Below are 12,476 nucleotides of genomic sequence, written 5' to 3'. Positions count from 1 at the left end.
CAGTCAAGTTTCCCACTCCTCTCCATCTACGACTCCACTGTCGCGTCTTCCCCATCTCCGGGTCATTCCAGTCTGGGGCCTCGCCGTCGTCCACCGGCCTTGGTGCGCTCGGCACGGTGTGGTCAACGTGGTCAACAACCGAGAGTCATCGGAAGATGACTGTACGTGAGAGGCTGACAGTGGGGACGCACCACGCCCATGGACGCATGCATGCAACTGCATCCTTTTTACCCTAAAAAATGATGTTTTCTCCCCCTGACTGCTGGGACCCACCAACTACATCTTCGCACTTAAGGAAGTGCGCCCATATTACGGGCAAAAAAATGATTCGCCCCCTGACTGCTGGGACCCACCAGCTACATCTTCGCACGCAAGGAAGTGCGTCCATATTACGGGCAAAAAAAAAACGATTCGCCCCCTGACTGCTGGGACCCACCAGCTACATCTTCGCACGCGAGGAAGTGCCTGACAGTCGGCACCCACCCGGTCGAAGCGTACATAGCGTTGTCATTCTGGTTGCGAACGTGTACGTACATACTGGTCGATTGATCTGTCTGCAGGCTGCAGCGATGAACCGTGGCCGTGCAAGGAAGGGCACGTATGGTAGTAGAGGCGCGCACGTAGCATATAGGTACGTACAGCGGACATGTTGCAAGAAAGTAAATACGGCCACGTACATACATACGGGCGGGGTCTCGAACGCCTACTCGCGCATAAGTACGGCCAGGGCTCGTGTACATGGCTGGGTTGGAACGGAGAAACTGCATCGTCGTGTTCATCGGGAGACAACCAGCTTGCACGGAACAGGCGATGGAAACGAGGCCTGGCGTACCACAGAACGGAGGAAACGGCCTTGTGTTCGACCGGCCACGGTGGAAACGGGATCCTGTTCATCGGGAGGGGTCTGGCGTACCGCAAAACGGAGGAAACGGACCTCCTACGGTCGAAACGGGGTCCTGTTGATCGGGAGGGGTGTGGCATACCGCAAAACGGAGGAAACAGACTTGTGTTGGAGCGCTACGGTCGAAACGTGGGTCCTGTTCATCGGGAGGGGTGTGGCGTACCGCAAAACAGGACTCCACGGGATACTGTTCATCTCCACCGTCGACTGCCTCCACGGGCTACTATTCATCCACCGTCGACCTCCTCCAGCCTCCACCTGCGACTGTTCATCCACGGGCTCCTGTTCATCGAGCCTCCACCGCACGCTACTCCACCGGCTACTGTTCAACCAGCCCTCTCCACGGGCTCCTGTTCAACCACCCCTCCACGGGCTACTATTCATCCAGCCCTCCATCGTCTACTATTCATCCAACCTTCCACGGGGTCGCCCTGTTCATCCAGCCCTCTACGGGGTCCTGTTCAGCCAGCCCCAACCGGCTCGATCGATCGGGGTCCTGTTCATCGAGAGGCATCACCACGGGGTCCTGTTCATCCACCCCCACCGGGAACTGTTCATCCAAACCCGCCAGTAACGCTCACTGTTCATCCAGAGGCAGCATCGGTCGGCTTCAGTTAGTAGCAGTAGCGAAGGAATCGCTCGATCAGGTTCAGCTAACAGCCATCGATCGATCGCTCGAGTTCAGTAACGCATAGCCTGCAGTGCAATTGCTCGGGTTGAGTAGGCAAACGCCTCCCTCAAGTTCATTTAGAGCCCAACACCTCGCACCCACGCGCATGCGTGTACGAGAAAAACGTGCAAACCTCCGTGCATCGGTCGGCCCCGACCACCCACCGTAACCGGGAACACCCCGATATTTTCCTCGCCCTCGCTTCTACCACGGTTTTTTCCGTCATGGACAGCCCAAAGAATGTCATGCAGCTGCGTCTCCGGCCCGCCCAGGACGAAAAGCCCATTTTCTGTCATGATTTTTTGTCATAGAAGTAGGACCCCACCACATCTATGATGATACCTGGTTTTGTCACAATTATTGCCATAGAAGTGTCATAAGTATGACAGAAAAAATTCGTTCGGCCCAAAATGTCACGGATGCGTCTTTTTTTGTAGTGCTACCACCGCGCCCCCCACCGTCGGCGACCACCGCCCCCACCCTGAACCCTAAGATAGATAGGAGGGTACCTCTCCGGCGAGCCCCCCTCCCCGCTGCGGGTGGTTCTTTCTTAACTCCGGCGAGCCCCCCCACCCCCTGAAAATTGACTGACCCAAAAGTCAATTCAGTCGACTGTAGTGTAGCTAAATTGGAGTAGAGCAGCAGCACGAGCGAGGGGAGAGCAGCAGCAGCAGCGCAAGCGAGCGAGCAAGAGTCGGAGCAGCAGCAGCAGCGCGAGCGATCGAGCGAGAGCCAGAGCAGCAGCAGATTCGGCTGGTATGGACGCCGCCGCCGAAGGGGCCTCGCACTGGGGGAGAGCCGCCATGGAGATGTCGCCCGCGGTGCCGACTTCGAGGTAGCCGCTTCATGGGGGTGCGGGATGGAGCACCGTCGGCGCCGGGAGGTCGAGTTAAGGAGAAGGTGCGATGCGATGAGTGTACAACCTCTTTGGTCGCGTCGAGTAGGCCTCGGCTTCGTCCAAGGAGTCGTGAGGATGATGCGGTTCCGGTGGAGCAAGTTAAGGCGGCGCTGCGGGGATGGAGCAGCCACGATAGACGAGGCGATCGTCAGAGCAGCTCCTTGGAGGTGGAGGACGGGGCGGCTGAACCGGCGGGACGATGAGATGGACGACGGATCCTTATCCGGGGAGGTGGATGAGGGACGTCGAGCTGTTGCGGTGGACGACGTCGTCGGGGACGAGGCTTCGACTGGGCAGCGGTGAGGTGGCGGACGGAGGAGGGTGGGGTTTCGCGACTGGAGAGGAGAGGTTATGGCGGCCTGAGATTTTGAATGGCGAAAAGGAGGCGATGGGAGGGGGAACCATGACTTAGGGACGTGCTTGTCCAAAATGTAGGGTGTGTTACAAAAGTACCCCCACCGATTTGAACTAGCGGCCCTTTCGGCTCAGGGTTAGAAGGGGGATTTCACGTGTCGGGATTTGGCAGCTGCAGGGAGTTCTTTCGCACGTTGTAATTTCGGGATAGCAAGGCGCGGGTTGTGAAGGCACCAGTTTTGGGAGCACGATATCTGAATTTTCGGGATATAACAAGGTGCTTGTTGTAATAACGTGTAATATTGTACTTGTACGTACCAAACCAATTCGCACTTCCCTCAACGAAAAAAATGAAAAAAAAATAAAACTATTCACACCACACAAAGAGAGAGTCTTGTCTCGTTTTACTATACAAATGCTATTCAAAGCTAAGAATCCATGTTATGTCCAATTAAATTTTTTCGCTGGCTGTATAAGGCTACTCATAGTGGGGAGTATCATATACTAGTATCATGAATATGATACTAGTGTATGATACTACCTCCATAGTGCATAGTATCATAAAGTAGTATCATAGATGATCATATTTATTGCCATGCATGGCACAAAGTAGCATAGCATTTAACATGATACGGTATCTACCTATGTTACTCTAATCCTGTCTCTCTTCTTTAATTATGTGCCACATAAGCATGTTTGCTAGTCCCAAGTGCATGTTACTGGTTATGTTACTCCCACTATGGCCAGCCTAATGCATGTAACCTACTCATACCAACATTTTAGTGCATTCCAAATGTCTATACTATCGCTGCAATTCGAACTAAATTTGAATTCAGTTCTCTATTTCAATAAGAATCTACAATCATAATCGTTGCCAACTTCAACCATCATTCGTGTATTACCTTAACAACACACCACATGATTACTATAGAGATAGATATGAACTATGTGTACTATATGAACTCGAATTCAATTTTTTGAATACACTTGATGTTGATTCCAAATAATAGTACATTCGATGTACTAACTATATATTCATAATCTAAACCATGTTCCATGCGTACACCGTATTTATCACACAAAGTATAGTGCCCCGCCCCCTACATTATGACAAGTATTTAGCCCTGAGCTACAAAAGCCACACATTAGCCCAAATTATAATCAATGTTCTATATACTATATGTAGTACTAGCAAGATGCCCATGCGTTCCACGGAACATCAAGATGATCGAGGGGAGGCCTTATTTGCAAATGTGGAGAGGGTGTGGGTATCTTTTTTCAAAATTGCCATAGGTCGCCTCTTCAGGAAGTCGAACAATAATGGTACTAGTACAGTGTATGCTTCTGGCAATCTGACACCGAATTAACTGTTGCACGTCTACCGCCTGAGCGAGGGAGAGCTTGCATTAGTCAAAAGTTTCTCCTTGTCCTGTGAGCCACCGCGTGCAAGCTTCTCCCGTCCTGCAAGCTTCTCCTCGTTCGGCAAGTTGACGGGACACCGCAAAGTAATGCTAGTCCATACTGCCTCCTTTCCGGTTAATATGGCTTAATTTCAAATGAGATAAATACACTGTCTGTCACTTTATATTTGTAAAAATACGGTCAGTGGACTTCATAATACGCTCATTGTGCTCAATATATACATTTTCCGGTGTTTATACGGTCACTAGTTCACCCTGGCTGAGTATGTGTGTGCATGCACGTGTAGGTTGAGCACTTGAGCGTGATCGTGTGTGTTCCGTCGTGTGCTCGGACAAGCATGCATTAGGGCATCGCGCGCGTTTTTGCGTCCATGTGTATGTGTGACAGTTGCATGCATGCACGAGGTTGTAGTCCCTCACATTCACATGTTCATAAGTCTATGCTTTGTCAAAACGTTGCATGCAAGGTTTAATCATTCGTTGTGCACGCATGCATTCTCGATATTAATACGTTGGTAAATACAATTTCATGAGGAAAACGACCCCATGAATTGAGTACAAAGGGGAGCAATAAGCCAGGACGGAGGGAGTAACAGTAGTGAACCGGAAGGAGGGAGTAGGTACTAGTAGTACTACGTAACAACGTGCAGTAACAAAATTCCTCTATGCGCATCATGTCTACGTGTCATGCAAGAAAATAGAGATAAGTACAAGTGAGACTCAGGAATGATCATACACGTAGGGGGAGTACGTGTAGGAGCCACTAAGGAGCAGTCAAATCACACAGTAAGTTAGTCGAAAGAAGCAACCATCATTTCACTCTTCAATGACACGTACGCAATATAAAATGGTTGATATGGAGAGAAAAAGAAAACCACTATATATACACTAGCAGGAGCCTAAGCTACAAGCCTGCTTGCTTGGGTTGCTCTCTTCACAAGCATAGAACGACGGTGGCCACACCGCTGGTCACAGATCCGGCCTGATCCCGCTGCTGGGGGAAGGGAACGATGTTCTGCGTAGACGCGGTCGACATCGGTGAGGGAAAAAACCCACAGTTGGTGCGTCCCAATCGGGGGTCCCTGCGGTATGGGCTGATGCCGCCTCCCAACCGCCCTTCTATCTACAGCCCGACGTCCCAGGTACATCTTCCTTTTGGAGCCCGCTTGCTCCACTGCCGCACCTCCCCACGTAGCTCCATCTCCATGTCAATCTTTCTCTACTTCTACCAGCTTCTATTTGTGATGAGTTTATGTCTCATGAACTAGTGCCAGTACTATTATTCTAATCACACTTCTTCAATATATATCCTTGCCATCAGGTATGCTCATCTCGATTTTAGTGGAACTGCACAAAAGCATCATATGATCCGAGGGTGTCAGCCCTCTTTCCTTCGACATATTCTACCTAGCCAGGAAATTAAATCCTGTTTAGGGTTTAGGGTTTAAGTCGTAGTGACCCCATCAGTAGTTTTTCTTTTCTACACGCTCTCACAACTTTTGTCTTTAGTTGTGAAGTAAATATTGGCTATGATCTGTGAATCATTGAGATGCATCAGCATGCGTGTTAGTTTTCCTTTGTATTTGATGGAATGTTGTAACAGGGCAACCTTGGAGTAGGAATGAAAATGGAGTGGAAAGTTTCCGTTTTTCCGGAGAAAAAATGGGAACGGAGAGAAACCAGCGTTTCATTTCGTTGGATCGCGCCATCGAGCAAAACCAACGTTTAAATCACGTCTGTCAAGTTCGTGTCTCACCCTCCTCCACGGCTCCACCCACACAGTCGCTCGGCATGCCACTCACCGCAAACCGAGTATACGATAACATTCCCGCCTGCTTGTCGATGGATCACGCCATGGAGTACTAGCACTACTGGAAGAGATTGACGAGTTGGGGGAGGACAGCTAGTTGTAGCACGGACTCCCAAGAACTTTTTACATGCATGTTGTGGCCGTCTATTGCGACCTTTGAACGCGGAGCAGTCGCGTGCACCAGGAAATGGCGCGGGCGACGCTCTCTCGGCCGGCGCGCCGCTTCAATGTCGGCGCGGTCGCGTCCGCTCTGGTCGGGCATGAATGCGGCACTGGCCGTTTCGGGCGGGAAGCACGCGCGGGTCATGAAGAGGGTTCGGGTTGGTCAGGAGCGGGCGTGGCAGCGGTCCGGACGCCCACAAACAAGAGATGATGTACGTTAATATTGTTGCGTATATAATTAACAACGTAAATAATGTGCTAGTTGGACAAATATGATTGGAGATGGAGATGGAGTTTTATGTAAACACGGATATGCATGTCTATGTCTATGTGTGTGTGCGCGACGACCCTCGTGACCTAGAAGCGGGGGCGTGTTTTTGATTGAGTTTTCTTTCTTGGTGCGTTAAAAAATTGTCCGCATTCGTTCCTTTTTTCCGGGAACGCGCGTATTCTATTCAAAACCACTGGTACGGAGAGATTTTTTTTACTCCATTGTACATATAGCCTCTTGTTTGATAGGGTTTCTCACGTCTCGCTCTCTCACCCTCGCCATATCACAACAAGATGACAGTGTCCACTCTATCTCTCTCCTCACCGGTGGTCACAGATCCGGCCGAATCCCGTCCGCTGCGGTAGGTGAGGGGGTGCAGCGTTGACGTTGTCGCCGTCGGCGATGGAGGAAGCCGATGCATACGGTCCTCTCGGAACCGGCGCTGGCGCCGACGAAGGTCATTCGCGCCCTTGTTCGCTGCCGTCGTGTGGGCAGATCATGCCCGCCCGCCTAAGCGACATCTCGCCCACCTGAGGTATAACTTCTTGTACTCGTCCAGCTCCCCAGGTCGCTGCATGCGGGTTTTCTTCTATGCGAGTACTCCCCAGCTCCCCATGTACAGTAGATAGGGTTCGTCGGCTGGTCCAACATCACCTACTATTATAGAGGAAATGCCACTCGAAAAGTTGTCTTGGTTTATGCCTCGGTGGAGGTATACATGTTGTTTTGACAAAAAGTACATGGTGGTTGTGCGGTCATTTTCCATATGCTCCTATTGCTGCTGCTAATCTAATACTATCACTGGTTAAATGAAGAAATGCTTTTTTTCTCAGGTATCCTGGTTTAGTTCCCATCAAGATAATCATGATGCTTCTATGTGTTGGTGTACTTTTCATTAATTCTTATTGACAATTGAGATGTCGCTGTTAATCTTGTACCACTGTCAAAACAAAGTAACAACACTATATCCCTTTTTATATTTTTGCAAACAACGATGCGTATCCCCATACCCGGGCATGTCTTCCTCAATTTTAGTGGAATTGCACAAAATTGGATGGCCATTGTTGTTCCGCCTCACTGTCCTCTGCCACGTGGTTCTTCCTTCCTCGAGCTTGATTACTGAGAAGAAACAACCACAGTGAGGATTTGTCGAACTTCATAGGTGCCTCACCCAAACTTGATGCCAAATGGATGATGCATCACCACGATGACCTATCGATGCTCATGGTTGCGCCTCATGGTTGCATCGGCTGGTGAAGCTGATCGATTTTCAATGAAAAACAAGCTGTCTTCCATCAGTGCTCTTTGCTTGTTACCCACAAAGATGATATCCTTCATCAGTTCACCTTGGTTGCGTTGGAGACGCGGTCGTCTTACACGTTGGTGCAATTTTATCACACAATTGGCTATGAACCAAATGTTTCCTCGAAGAAGGATCGACGTTGGTACTAAGAGCATAAGTTTTGTATTGATTTCTAAGCCTTCTCACAACTTTGTCTTCAGCTCCCCTGTAATTTTATTTGTCCGGCCATTAACTTTGATTAAAAAAATGGTGTGGACTAAAAACCCGGATGGACATAGTAGCCCTCCATTTTTATTTACTTTGCATATTAGATTTGACTGAAGTCAAACTTTGTAAAGTTTGACCAAGTTTAGGCCGAACACAACAAACAATAATTATTGACAGAGGGCAAACTGTACATACTCTCAAACGTTTCTGATAATTGAAATTAAATTCTTTATTTGTACACTCTCACATGTTTCCGATAATTTGGCGCATGTGTGGTTGTTCACTTAAGGGAGGGTAGTGTACCGCACGTAAAGGACAGGAAGTGCGACCAGGACGCGTGGATCGTTAGTTCATCGGAAGTAGTAGTTTTCTTCACAGGTACGTTAAATAAAGAGTTTTGTTTCGTACTTACACAATTTAAAACGATTGTTATGGAGATAATAAGAAAACCACTCCACTATATATTAGTAGTATACACAAGTACTATATATATGGATGCAGCTTCATTGACTTAGTGCACCTGCCTTTTGGTTTATGACAGGTGGGCCTAAAATGTGGCTGGCCCACCTGTCATGCAGCCAAAGGCAGGTGCAGTTAAGGCACCGGAGCTCAGTCCGTACTATATATGTAGTACTTCCTCCGTTCCCAAATATAAGCCTTTCTAGAGATTCCAGCAAGTGACTACATACGGAGCAAAATGAGTGAATCTACACTCTAAAATATGTCTATATACAGATGAGCCCGGGAGGCATTTTGGATATTCGCTATATACATCCGTATGTTGTAGTCCATTTGAAATATCTAAAAAGACTTATATTTAGGAACGGAGGGAGTACTATATAAGCTGGAGCCTCAGCGCTTGTTCGCTAGGGTTTGCACTCTCCACACTTTCGCCGCACTACATATATATATATATAGACACACACACACACACACGCTGGAGGCTCAACGTTCCTTTGCTAGGGTTTGCTATATTCACAGTCTCTCACCCTCTTCACCAGATCTAAACAAGACTGAGTTGGCCTCTGTCTCTCTCCCCCCTCACAGCTGGTGAAGGAGCCATCCAGATCCCGTCGCACCGGGAAGCGGAGGAGGTGCAGCGTTCACTCGATCGCCTTCGGCGAGGGAGGCAATCCACTGCCGGCTGCGCTGTTCTCTTTCACCCAGTGCCTGTGTGGGACGGCCACCGACCCCTTCTTCCTCGCCGCCGTACGTAGTGTGGGCAGATCTGGCCTCCCGCCGCACGCCTAGCCACATCCCGACGACCCTAAGGTATAAGTTTCTTTGAAACCGTCATTGCTCTAGCTGCATGCAGATCTTTTTCAATTCTGTAGTCGAATCTAGGACTTGGTTCAAAGAGGAAAGAAGGGTGCGGTGGGGTGGAGCATGAATCTAGGATGTGGTTCAATGAGGAAAGGAGGGAGGGAAAGTAGTATAGACTGGCTATCCAGCCGCTTTGTTGGTCGAAAAGGGAAAAGGGGGGTAACCCAGTACACACATCTGTAAGGAACCGATCTCTTTGTTGAAAAAGGAAATAAACTGGGGGGTCGGGTAGTTTGTGCAGGACTAGATTTGTTGCGCTCACATAGGAAAAAGGTTGAAAGAGAACAAATATGGGGCCAACGCAGATATGCTGCTTGGCAACATACTACCTCTGTCCCGGTTTATTGGTCCCCATTGTATTTCGTGTCAAATTTTGACCATAGATTGAACTCACAAAATGTTCATGCATGTCATAAAAAATTATATCATTGAAAACTATGTTCAAATACGAATCCAGTGATATAATTTTTGTTGACATGCATTAACATTTTGTTAGTTAAATCTTTGGTCAAAATTTGGCACAAACTACAAAGGGGACCTATAAACCAGGATGGAGGTAGTACTCTGCATGGCCCATTTATAAGTGTGGACGCACATGGTGCTGGCATGTCCCATGTCCCATGTCCGATACAACTATTTTGCTGTTGTTAATCTAAGAATGCAGCTGGAAAATTTAAGCAATGCCACTGTTAAAAGTAAATTACATTTTTGTTTTAAGAGAATGTCTCTGTTAATATGAATCAATGCAATCGTTTTAGAAATGCTACTGTCCTACTTTGTTTTCCATCAAGATAAGTTAGATGCTTCTTTTTGTCACCGTATGTTTCATCCTGCTTTATTGGCCAGTAATTGTTTCCTTTTTTGCCTATGCTAAAATAGGGATATCTATTCAACTTGTTGCTATAGCGAACTTAAATGTCACACCGGTGACTTTGCTTGATTTTAGTGAAACTGCACAAAACGAGATTGGATTTCCTGTTCGTGTTGGCAGATTCGTAGGTGATCTTGTGTGTGTCATGAAGGGTTGGTACCTGCCTTCATCCACATGATCGTGCAGTGTGCTTTGAGATGTTGTGCTACTTGTATTGGTACTGTTTTAAATAAATGTTGAATTGAAGCTATTGAATTGCTGTCTTTTCCCATTAAGTAGTGAACAAAAATGGGACCAACCCAGACATGATGCTTGTTGCTTTGTTACAACAAACTCTGCATCACCCTCTTTATAAGTAGATGGAAGCACATGGTGTTGTTGCGCCCACTCTCCCCTGGAACTGTTTATGCTTTTTGTTAATCTAATGCCGCTGGTAAAATTAAGCAATGCCACTCTCAGAAATGACTACTAAATCTTAGTTCAAAACTGCACCACTTGTTAGGGATCGGCGGGAGTACCATTTCTGTAAGGGATCAGCCGGAGTACATGTTTAAGAAATGTATTGTTGAGATAATGTCTCTGTTGTTATATATCAGTTACAGTGTTTTACAAATGGTACTATCCTGCTTTGTAGTTCTTTCTACATGTTTAACCAAGGTATTGTTAAGATAATCTCTCTGTTAATATGAATTAGTCGCATTGTTTTAGGAATGGTACTATCGTTCTTTATACATGTTGAAACAAGGCATTGTTAAGATAATGTCTCATTTAATATGAATGAATCACACTGATTGAGAATTGCTACTCTCATGCTTTGTTTTCCCTAAAGATAAGGTAGATCAGTAGATGTTTTTCTTCTGTGAGTACAAGTCATCAACCGTTATTTCTCATTAATTGTTTCCCTTATACCTATTGTTGCTTGCAGTGATATCAAAATTAAACCTCGGTTTTATTTCGACTTTGATTTTAGTTGAACTACACAAAAGGAGCCAATGTGTCTAAGGCAAACTACTGCATTAGTGGGTCCAGTTGGTCTTACCACTTTGCAGAAAGAAGCAGCCACTATTTACAGAGTATTAGTAGACACTGGTGACATGACTAGTCTGCAGAGAGCATGGGCAACTTAACAACACGTGGAGTGCAAAATTCACTCCACAAGGAAAGGTATGACCAAGTCAGTTGCCTACGCATCTGTTACAAACGAGGTTAGTATCGGCCTTCATCCACATGATTGTGCTTTGTTATGTTGTGCTACTTATATTGTTGTATTGTTTCGAATAAATGTTTAATTCAAGCTATTGTATTGATATCTTTTCCTGTTAAAGATAATGAAGATGATTATAGTTGTAAGCGTATGTTTAATCAACTAGTACCACTATTATATTCATCATGCTTTTTCTGTATTTATGTAGACAAGGATGATGAGCTTGATTTTACTGGAACTGCACAAAATGTTCAGATGGTTCGTGTCCTCCATAATACTTCGTCATGCACAATACATCGAATGGTTCTCTAATCATTTGTCGTCACCTTGAGCCACCAGACTATCTGTTTGAATGGAGCTGCCAATATCGGCCATTAAGAAGGGTAAGAAGAAAGACAAAAAGAGAGATTGGCTGCTTTACTTGTGGTTCGGAGGAACACTGGGCAAACAAGTACAAGAAGCCAGGACAGGACTCCAAGTCTGTCAATGTCACTCTAACCAACAATGATGGGGCATTTGGGTATGGTAATATGTTTACCGTACTTTCAATTTGTTAGTCCACCGATTGGTGGGTTGACACTGGGGCCAATATTCATGTGTGTGCTAATGTGTCTTTGTTTTCTTGCAGCATATAAATACGAAATCCACAAGGATGCCCAGCTTGATTTTAGTGGAACTGCACAAAATGTTCAGATGGTCCGTGTCCTCCATAATACTTCATCATGCACAATACATTGAATGGTTCTCTAATCATTCGTCGTCACCTTGAGCCACCGGACTATCAAATTACAAACTGATGACAAACCCTGCCCGTTGCACAATCATAGGCATTACATATTTTGAATGGGAAAAGCTTGTCAAAGTTTAATCATTGATGTTAGCAAGAAGACATTAGTTTAATATATTGGAATTGGAAAACCTTGTCAAATTTTGGTCATTGATGTTAGCCAGAAGACATGCATTTGATATTTTTGAGTGGGACGCCCTTTGCTGTGAGCAACGTCGATCATTTTTTCCTATTCCTGTCTTCAGTTCAGAAGTAAATTTTTACTCTACTGAGATGCATAGTCACATGAATGTT

Source organism: Triticum aestivum, chromosome 5D (assembly GCF_018294505.1).
Source record: "Triticum aestivum cultivar Chinese Spring chromosome 5D, IWGSC CS RefSeq v2.1, whole genome shotgun sequence".
Taxonomy (NCBI): Eukaryota; Viridiplantae; Streptophyta; class Magnoliopsida; order Poales; family Poaceae; genus Triticum; species Triticum aestivum.
This window is presented reverse-complemented; position numbering follows the sequence as displayed.